General features: G+C 44.7%; 1 long non-coding RNA gene across 2 annotated transcripts in view; it reads left to right on the forward strand.

Moving 5' to 3' along the window:
• LOC105002579 overlaps positions 1–7,490 on the forward strand; it is a 56,632-nt gene extending 49,142 nt beyond the window's left edge. The window contains exons 1-4 of one of the 2 annotated variants that reach the window (XR_826989.1): positions 2,405–2,463; positions 3,025–3,136; positions 5,619–5,718; positions 7,374–7,490. This is a non-coding gene — a long non-coding RNA (uncharacterized LOC105002579). Of the gene's footprint in view, positions 1–2,404; positions 2,464–3,024; positions 3,137–5,618; positions 5,719–7,373 lie in introns of those variants that run through there. The other variant, XR_826990.1, reaches the window with a different exon arrangement.
• Positions 7,491–10,756: the final 3,266 nt, after the last annotated feature.

Here is a 10,756-nt window from a genome sequence, read left to right on the forward strand (position 1 = left end):
TCCTCTTCCTTCTTGCATGCTTTCTGAGAAGCTGGAATAATTCTTGTCTTTGCTTCTCTATAAATAAAGTGCCCCCCACTGCTCCTTTCAAGAATTTTTTCTTTGTCTTTGATTTCTTGGAGCTTGAATATGATGTGTACTATGTGTAGTTCTTTTGTCTGTTTGGGCATTTACCCTGCTTGATGCTCTATGAGCTTCCTGTGGTTTGGTGTCTGTCATTAATTTGGAGAAATTCCTAGTCATTTTGACTTCAAATATTGTTCCTATTTCTTTCTCCTTTCCATCTCCTCTGGTATATCCATTACATTTATGTTACCCCTTTTCTAGTTGTCCCACAGCTCTTGGATATTCTGTTGTACTTTTTCTAGTCTTTCTTACTCTTTGCTTTTCCGTTTTAGAAGTTTCTGCTGAGATATTCTCAAATTCAAAGATTCTGTCATCAGCCATGTCAAGCCTATTAATGAGCCTATCAAAGGTATTCTTCGTGACTGTTACAATGTTTTTGATCTCCAGCTTTTCTTTTTGACTCTTAGAATTTTCCCACTTGTACAACCCATCTTTCTTATACATTGATTTATTTTTCTATTAAAGTCCTTAGTGTATGAACGATAATTTTTTAAAATTCCTGGTTTGATCATTTAAACGTTCCTGACTCAGATTCTGATGCTTGTTTGGTTTCTTCAAACTGTGTTTTTGGACTTTTAGTATGCCTTGTAATTTTTTTTTTTTTTTTTTAAGGCAGACATGATGTACTAGGTAAAAGGAACTGCCTTAAAGAGGCATTTAGCAATGTATTGGTAAGACATGCAGGGAGGGGAAGCGTTCTTTAGTCCCATGGTTAGGTCTCAGACTTTTGGTGAGTCCATGCCCCTGGTCTGTGAACTTCACCAGTGCATCCGTTTCTCTCCCTCAACTTTGGTGGAACAGAATGGCTAGAGAATGCTGAAGTTAGTATTTTCCTTCTGGAAGGCTGAAAAAGCTGAAACTGAGTATTTCTCTCCACCTAGGTCAATAAGCGGAGAAGGCAATGGCACCCCACTCCAGTACTCTTGCCTGGAAAATTCCATGGGCGGAGGAGCCTGGTAGGCTGAAGTCCATGGGGTCACTAAGAGTCGGACACGACTGAGCGACTTCACTTTCACTTTTCACTTTCATGCATTGGAGAAGGAAATGGCAACCCACTCCAGTGTTCTTGCCTGGAGAATCCCAGGGACGGGGGAGCCTGGTGGGCTGCCGTCTATGGGGTCGCACAGAGTCGGACACGACTGAAGCGACTTAGCAGCAGCAGCAGGTCAATGAGGCTCTGATAAAACCCCAGCAAGTTAGTCTCTAGTAAATAGTTTTGCTTGAGTACAGGCTTGTTAAGAACAGAGTTCTCCCGCACATTTCAAAGTGGTTCCTTTTTCCATCCCCTGCTGGAAGCACAAGGGGATTTTCCTCCATTATCCACTGGTGGATCCTCTGAAGAGAAGACTCACAAAAACATAGGGACCTCCATGTCTGTGAATTAAACTGGTGGAGAGTTTAATTCACAGACTTGTCCACACTGAGCCTCCAACTATTTGTCAATTACAATTCAGGTTTTCCTACCGCGGCACTGATTTCTGCAGAGGCGTCTGCTCTGTTAACTTGTGATTTTCTGTATCCTCCTGTTTGTATCTCCAATTTTTGGAGCAGAAATTTGCCTCATTTCTCTGATGAATATAAGAAGATCTGTTGATATTTCCGTTTATTCGGGTTTTTATTTATTATGATGCAGTGGTGACTGCTAAGTTCTATACATAGCAAACCAGAAACTGAGAGTCTCTTGGTTTTCTTTTCTTGTACTGTTTTTGTCTGGTTTGGGTACAACCGGGTAATACTAGCTTCATAAAATGAGTTGGAAACTGTTCTCTCTTCTATGTTCTGGAAAAGATGATGTAAATTTTATGTTAGTTCTTTTAAGTGTTGGGAAGAATTCTCCAGCATAGAACCTAAGATTTCTTTTTCAGAAGCTTTTAAAGTTACAAACTCAATTTCTTTAACGGTTATAGGGCCATTCCAATTATTAATTTTATCTTGGTTGAGTTTTGGTAGTTTGTGGTGTTTGAGGAATTGATCCATTTCTTTTAAGTTGTTGAATTTATGAAACATAAATTTGCTCAATGTATTTGCTTATTACCTTTTTAATGGCTGCAGGATTCATAGTGACCCTTGTCTCATTTCTGATATTGATCATCTGTGTCTTCTTTATATCTATGTCAGTCTTGCCAGATGTTTATGAATTTTATTGATGTCTTTAAAAAACCAACTTTTTGTTTCATTGATTTTTCTCTATTGTTTTCCTTTTTAAATTGCAATGATTTCTGCTCCAACCTTTAATATTTCCTTCTGGTTACTTTGGGTCTAATTTTGCTCTTTTCCTAGATTCATGAAGTGAGAACATAGATTTTTGATTTGAAATGTTTCTTCTTTTCTAAAGTGGTAAGCATTTCATGTTATACATTTCCCTTTCAGTTCCACTTTAGCTGAACCTCACATTTATTGATGTTGTATCTTAATTTTCATTTAAACTCTATGTAATTGTTTATTTCCTTTGGATTTCCTCTTTGCCTCATGGGTTGTTTTGAAGTGTGCTACTTAATTTCCAAATATTTGGTGATTTTCCTGTTTTCTTTCTGCTCCTTAGATTTTAATAATTCTCTCCAGAAGAACAGACTTTTTCCATTTATCCTACCAGTATATCATTAATGATGAGAACAGGACAATAGCTTGTGCTCAAAAAATGAATATGAGTGAATGATCTAAATACATAATTTAAAAATCAGTAAAGAGAAAGCTGAAAGTCAGTGAGGGGAGAGAAAGTCATCAGAACATTTCAATGATGATTACTGCTAAGTGGGGAAGTATGGATGCCTTTTTCTGGTTTGTTTTCAGATTTTTCCAAATTCTCTGTGATGAGCATGGACTACTTTTATAATCAGATAAAGGAATTATAGAAGTGGAAGCTACTCTTTCTGATGATTCTCACTCCCTCTCTGGCAGGTCAAATCAGACTCTAAATTGCTGAAAAAAACTGAAGATGAGAGGCAGAATGACAAAAAGACCCTGTAGAAGGTCCTGGAGCTGAATTGACCCCAGCCCCCCAGGGAGACAGGTAAGGACCCTGCAGGCCATCCCAGGTTCCCAGGTGGTTCAGTGGTAAAGAATCCACCTGCAATGCAAGAGAAGCAGGTTCGATCCCTGGGTCAGGAAGATCCCCTGGAGAAGGGAATGGCAACCCACTCCAGTATTCTTGCCTGGGAAATCCCATGGACAGAGGAACCTGGTGGGCTGTATAGTTCAAGGGATCCTAAGAGTTAGACACAACTTAGTGGTTAAACAACAAACAACAACTTCCATAACCTTCTGAGACTGCTGCTACAGAAACTGTCATGACCATTTTGAGTCACAAGGGTCAGTTTCACACTTCTTTTCTCACCGCCACCTCCAAAGGTCCCTAGAGATCTTGTGAATTAATGTTCATCCCAAAAGATTTGGTTTGCCATTAGCAATGAAAGATCTGTTCACTAAATCCAGCCTTCAAAATTCCTTTGACAGTTTGTTTTGAGGAAGCAGTATTGGCTTTTGCTTCCAGGGTTCCTGGTGTGCAAAAGATTACAAAGAGTAAGAGGGAACAGAGAGGAGACACTGTCTTCTTAAATGTAATTGTCTTTTACACCTTTAGTCACAGCCTCCTCATGTTTTTCGAAGGCAATTTCTTTGAGAAGCTGAGCAGACAAGACGATTTGATGGTAACCCCAGGTACCCATGGTCATCATCCAAACAGTTCTCAGGTGTGGACAATTTCTGAAGATGAGTGAATATGCTTTTCTACTTAAGAAAACAATCCTGAGAACTTGGTTTAAATTTTTTTTTTTTTTTTTCATTCAACAAAGACATTGCCTAGACCTGGAAACTTTTTTCACCCTTTCCTGATTTTGAAGTGAAGTGACTTGCTATAAGGTCAGGAATTACCTGGGGGCCCAGGAATGGGCAAGCATATAACCTGATGCCTGGGGATGGTAGAGGGTACCATTCCTGGAGGATGCTCCCCACACAGTGGGAGGGGAGTGTGGCAGCAGCTACATTCTCCCTGGAGCTGAGCCAAAGAAGGCATCGGAATAAACAAGCATATCCGTATCAACTTGTCAGAGTCTTAAAGAATAGCCAAGGCCATGAGAATCTAGAACATAATGGCATAACCTGATGGAGTTATGGGGGAGAACAAGAAACCACACCCAAGTAACAGTTCATATCAAATAACACAAGCAATTTCTGTGTTGAAATGATCCAGAGATAGAATATTGTGATATAAACCAGTCTGTCCATTTTAAAAATCATTTGAATTCCATAATTCCTGGGCATCTGATTTGACTTATTTTTTTAATTTCTGATTTTGTTGCTGTTGCTGACTTGACTGATTTGAACTGCATATGTCAAAAGGCATAGATCTGTTTAGTCATTTGATTTTTATTGACACTTACTGTTCAGTTAAATTCAAAACATCAATTGTTCCTCCAGGACTGTCCAATGGAGACCACCCTTGCCTTCTGTGGAGACCGTTCATAAAATAGTTCAGGCTCTCTGCTTCCTGAGTGTGTAAGGGGTCTGCTTCCCCATGTGTAAACTTAGATGTGGTCATGAGTCTTGCTTTGGCAAAAGTGTGCAAAAAGTGTGTGCAAAAGTGACACTTTGGGCAAAAACCTCAGGCCAGTGTGTAATTCACTCCATCTTCGGTCTTCTGCTGTGGTTGTGGATGTATGTGTCAGGATGAGGCCATTCAGTGGGACAAAGCAGTAGTTAGGGAGTCTGGGATGGACATGTACACACTGCTTATATTCAACATGGATAACCAACAAGGACTTACAGTATGGTACAAGGAACTCTGCTCAATGCAGCCTGGGTAGGAGGAGAATATGGGGGAGAATGGGTACCGTTTTATGTGTGGTTGAGTCTCTTTGCTGTCCACTTGAAACTATCACATGGCTAATCAGTTATACTCCAATACAAAAAGACAGTTAAAAAAAAAAAAGATGAGGCCATTCTGGGTCCTAAAACAACTGTATCATGCAGATCACCCCTTGCTGACCTGTAATGGACCAGTAGCATGAATGGGAAGCGTTCACTGTGTAAAATTGCCAAGATCTGGTGGTTGTTACTGCAGTACAACCTAGTCCATCCTCGCTGACGTGGACATGCAGACACGCACACACACACACACACACTTACTGAGTACCTATGCGTGCAAGAGAGGAACCCAGGGCCATGGGTGAAGGGGGGGCAGGGGTGCAAGGTAAGATGCAATTTCTGTCCCCAGTTTACAAGCGGGTTTGGCAGATTAGATAACTAGACAGCAAGCATGGTAATGGCACGAGCGGACAGTTCAAGGGCAAATGACGGGATGTTTCTGTGGCTGCAGCCTTAAGAAGGAATTAGTTGGTGGGGTCTAGGATGAATGTACGAATGCCTCCTGTGCTGGTATCACCTCTTGGCCCCTCCACCATCTCTCTCTGCCCTTCTCACCTTGCTCTCAGCCTGGCCACACTGAACTGTCTGTACCACCTGACTAAGTTCCTTCTGCCCTGGCTCCTGGTCAGGTTGAGACAACATGGGGACAGGTTGAGTGCTCAGCAGAAGACCGGAAACAGGCAGGACAGTGAAGCTGAAACAGGTGTTCTTCTGACTGGCTTCTCACAGGTATGCTCCGACTGGCTGCACCCCTGGGCTGAAATCTCAGCTCCCTCAGTGACCCTCCCCACTTGCCTGTCTGCTTGCAGATTTCCATAACACTCTCTTCACTCACTCCTTCAGGTCCAAGCGTGGGAAGTCAGGGATTAGTCTCAGCATCCTCCACTGCCTCCCTTGGTTTTTCTGTACCCCACCCACATCTTTGTAGATGGACTTTTTTTTTAAAGGAGACTCTAAATTTTCCAATTTGAGCACGCCATCTGTCTCCTGATAGACCACCGAACTAATTGTCTTGCTTGGGGGAGTCAACAGTAGGATAGAAATGATCATGCTTTGTCTTTTTATAGGGTCAGTTGGTAAAACAGGCAGGATGCTTTAAAATGATCAATCCTCCACTAAGAAATGAATTTTTAAATGACTTTGCTTCTCCCACCCAAACTGGAAGAGTCCACTCCAAAGTAGAAAAGGATTGCAGGCAAAGCACTGGCCTCTTTGCACGCAAGAGGAGCGAGTGGGCCCTGCAGAGCCTCTGTCTCACAAAGCCCTTTGCAAACGTTGGGGCCACAGGACACATCACCCCCAAGGAACTTATCTGGTCCAAGGGAGAATTCCAACCACTGTTTTCAACTTGAGCCTGAGGACAGAAGCACAATTTCTAGCTGCCCATGAAAAATTTCAGACTTTTCTTTTGGGTTCCCATATATAGCACAGAGGGCTTCCCTGGTGGTTCAGACAGTAAAGAATCTGTCTGGAATGCAAGAGATGAGGGTTCGATACATCCCTGGGTCAGGAAGATCCCCTGGAGAAGGAAACAACCATCCACTCCAGTATTCTTGTCTGGAGAATCCCATGGGCAGAGGAGCCTGGTGGGCTACAGTCCATGGGGTCACAAAGAGCTGGACACGACTGAGCGACTGACACTAACCAACTAACTATGTAGCACAGGGCCGCTTGGGAAAGAGATACCACTGTTTTGCCATAACCCTACCCAATGGGAATTATCCTTATCCTGCCCTGGGATTCCTGTGTCCGATTCACGGAATGTATTCAATTGCTGGTTGGTGGGTTGGTTTTCCACATGAAAACTAAAGGAGCCTTACAAGAATTGGGCTTGAGAGAGTTCTGGGTTTTCTATTCCCCACCCCGTGTTGGCCCTGGCTCCTTCGCTGTCCCCAGCTCTGGACGTGGCAGCCAGGAGGAGCCTGGTACCTGGAGCCCTGGCATTTCCCAAAGCAGCCAGAATGGGCAGGTGCTGGACTGCAGGTGCTGGGGCTGGACCCAGGGAGCGGGTCCACTCAGGCACGCTAGGGTATAACGTTAGAGGAAGGGCAGACAGCAGTTTGGAAGATTTAGGAGTTCTTGGGCTATACTGGGTTTTACTGCGTTGTTGTTGGCATATGTTTGTGTTCTCTCCTGAGCAGGTTAAGGGGTGGGGAGAGTGCAGGGAGGGTGTTCCTGGGTGCTAGGTCTGCACAGCTGAGCAGATGTGAAAAGATGCAGAAGAGGGGAAGCAGGGATTGTCTGGGCTTCTGAGCATCCTGTTCTCGCCTTAAGTGCCAGAGGGTGCATGCCACGGCCTGGGGTGGTACCACGGAGGGGTGCTTAAAACTCACAGCAGGACCACTTGCGTTAACAGCCCTCTTGAATTAAAAATGCTTTTCCAGGAAACAAAGACTGATTGCATCCACAAACAGCAGAGGTTTCTCTTTACCATCGTGGGGAGAGGCAGGACTGTTGAGAAGAAGGAGTGTCTCAGGAAAGGAGAAGGGCGATCCTGTGGCCAGAAGGCACAGTGTGAGTGCACACCCCGGGAGCTTCATCTGCTTGGTCAGACCCCAGGAGCACTTTCTGGAGTGGGGGAGAAACAGTGACTCTTAGCCGCTGGCTTCTCTTCCAGAGGTGACTGAACTGCGGCTTTCCTGAAGCAGTTTTCCTCGAGCATCGCTCTTGTGTTTTAATGCGCACACAGCCCCTGCAGATCTTGTTGAAATGCACGTTCCGTAGGTCTGGTCTGCGCGTTTGCACTTCTAACAAGCTCCTAGCGGAGGGCGATTTGCTGGTCCACAGAACCCACTGAGAATAAGTAACGAGGCATGGGAGGATGTGCCTTGGCTCAGCACCACTTCCACTTGCCTCCGGACAGCTCTAAAATGATAGTGAGTGTAGACGATCCAATTCGACAGCCTGGGAAGTTTGGTGAAATGACCCAAGCCTTGGCCTGGTGACTGAGGGACTGCACCAGGAGCTCCTGCAGACTCCCTGGCTCTCTCCCCTGAGTGAGCAATGTGCAGGGGCAGGTTGGGGTCAGCCGTCTCCAGCGAAAGAGACTGGTCATCAGGCACAAGTGTGTAGGGAGCGTACCTTCATGAATTCACCACATCCCTGGACCTTGCCGTTGTTCAGTCGCTCAGTCATGTCCAACTCTGCGACCCCATGAACTGCAGCCCACCAGGTTCCTCTGTCCTTGGGATTCCCCAGGCAAGAAAATTGGAGAGGGTTACCATTTCCTCCTCCAGGGAATCTTCCCAACCCAAGGATGGAACCTGCATCTCCTGTGCCTCCTGCATTGCCTGCTAACAGTGGCTCAGCAGTAAAGAATCCCTGGACTTATGGGCTTCCAAACTCCCCCCTCCCCACTAACACACCCAATCATTTCTTCAACAAACAAAATCATTTCATTTCTTCAACAAACACTGAGTGAGCATCTATTATCCCAGACCCAGCGCCCAGCACTGGGGGTCCAGATGAAGAAGCAGAATATGTCTTCAAGAAGTTTACTGCACAGCCAGCCCCTGGGAAGGGATCTATTTCTCAAGGGCACATGACTGATGTATGAAAAATAAAACTGGGGCTTTATTGGGGCTTCCCAGGTGGCGCTAGTGGTAAAGAACCCACTTGCCAGTGCAAGAGATGTAAGAGACACCAGTTCTATCCCTGGGTAGAGAAGATCCCCTGGAGAAGGGCATGGCAACCCACTCCAGTATTCTTGCCTGGAGAATCCTATGGACAGAGGAGCCTGGTGGGCTGCAGTCCATAAGGTCACGATGAGTCAGACACGACTGAAGCAATTTAGCATGCACACATGCTTATTTATTATAATATTTATAATTATAATGATAATAGCTTACGTTTTTTAAAAAGCCTGGGATATATTTGCCATGGTGTTAAACTCTTTACATGGATCATCTCATTCATCTTCACAACAGCCTATGTGGCAGGTACTATTATTAAATTCACTTCAAAGATGAGGAAACTGAAGCTCAGAGAGGTTGGGAAACTTTCCAAAGGACACCAGTTAGTGAGGAGAGGAGCTGGGATTCATGCCTAGGCAGGCCAATGCCAGTCCAGGCTCTGAGCCTCTATACCCATGGGCTGGGTTGGCACTTCTGCTCATGGGCACATCCCCTCCCTGCAGGAAGGGTCCCTGGGAAGTCCAATGAAAGTCAGTGGCTAAGTGAGCTCAAAATCCAATGAGTGGAGCATTGGCTGATGGGGATGATATTAACCACAGAGGCATCACACTGTAAAACTTGATGCCTCTGATGTACCCATCTCCCTGAATGGACAGACCTTCAGCACAGACCACTCAAGTTCCTGGCCCAGGGTCCCTCTTTTTCCCTTGGGGAAAGGCAAGAACACATTACTTGGCTTTGCTAAGGCTTGCTGTCTCTTGCCTGGGTCTGCTTAGCTGTACACACACACACACACACACACACACACACACACACTCACACATGATCATGCACAACCACAGGTTCATACACCCACACACATGCTCACACTCAGGGGCATCCACATACATATAACCCCACACAATAGCACACATACACACAAACATTCATACTGACACACACACATGCTTCTGAGGACCACATTCTCCTTTGGATGTGTTAATACTACGAATCTGGTAAAACACAGTTCTTTGCCCCTCTCTGCTCTGAGCTATTATATTTGTTTCATAGTTTAACTCTCAGAAGACTGTCTTATTTATCTGAACCCAAGTTCCATTGGGGCCCCTCACTTGGTCCATGACTTCTTTCCACTTTTAAAGCCCCCATGTTGTGTGGCCCCTTCCCTTGACACCCGGGTACCAGATAAAAGAAGTCTAAGATGGTCTGGAGTATTGCTGGTTGTTTGTTTTAAAAATATACTCTCAATAGCTTCATCAGTACCATCTTTCTAGATTCCATATATATGCAATAATATACAATATTTGCTTTTTCTTTCTCACTTACTTCACTCTGTATAATAGGCTCTAGGTTCATTCACCTCATTAGAACAGACTCAAATGTGTCCCTTTTATGGCTGAGTAATATTCCTTTGTATATATGTAGCACAGCTTCTTTCTCCTTTCATCTGTTGATGGACATCTTGGTTGCTTCCATGTCTTGAAAGTAAAAGTGAAAGCCACTCAATCATGTCCGACTCTTTGCAACCCCGTGAACTATACAGTCCATGGAATTCTCCAGGCCAGAATACTGGAGTGCCTAGCCCTTCCCTTCTCCAGGGAATCTTCCCAACCCAGGGATCAAACCCAGGTCTCCCACAATGCAGGTGGATTCTTTACCAGCTAAGCCACTACGGAAGCCCAAGAGTACTGGAGTGGGTAGACTATTCCTTCTCCAGTGGATCTTCCTGACCCAGGAGTTGAACCAGGGTCTCCTGCATTGCAGGCAGATTCTTTACCAGCTGAGCTACCAGGAAAGCCTTTCTATGTCCTAAGCTATTGTAAATAGTGCTAGAGTGAGCAGTGGGGTATGTAGGTCTTTTTCAGTTATGGTTTTCTCAGGGTATATGACCAGTAGTGGGATTGTTGGGTCATATGGTAGTTTTATTCCTAGTTTTTTAAGTAATCTTCATACACCAGTGGAGATGCAGACATAGAGAAACGACTTGCAGCCATAGGAGGGGAAGGAGAGGGTGGACAAACGGAGACAGCAGCAAGGAAACACATACATTACCATACGTAAAATAGATCGCCAGTGGGAACTCGCTGTATGACTCGTGGAGCTCAAGCCAGTGCTCTGTGACATCCTAGGGGGTGGGA

The sequence above is a fragment of the Bison bison genome, unplaced genomic scaffold (genome assembly GCF_000754665.1).
Source record: "Bison bison bison isolate TAMUID 2011002044 unplaced genomic scaffold, Bison_UMD1.0 scf7180017864456, whole genome shotgun sequence".
Classification (NCBI taxonomy): Eukaryota; Metazoa; Chordata; class Mammalia; order Artiodactyla; family Bovidae; genus Bison; species Bison bison.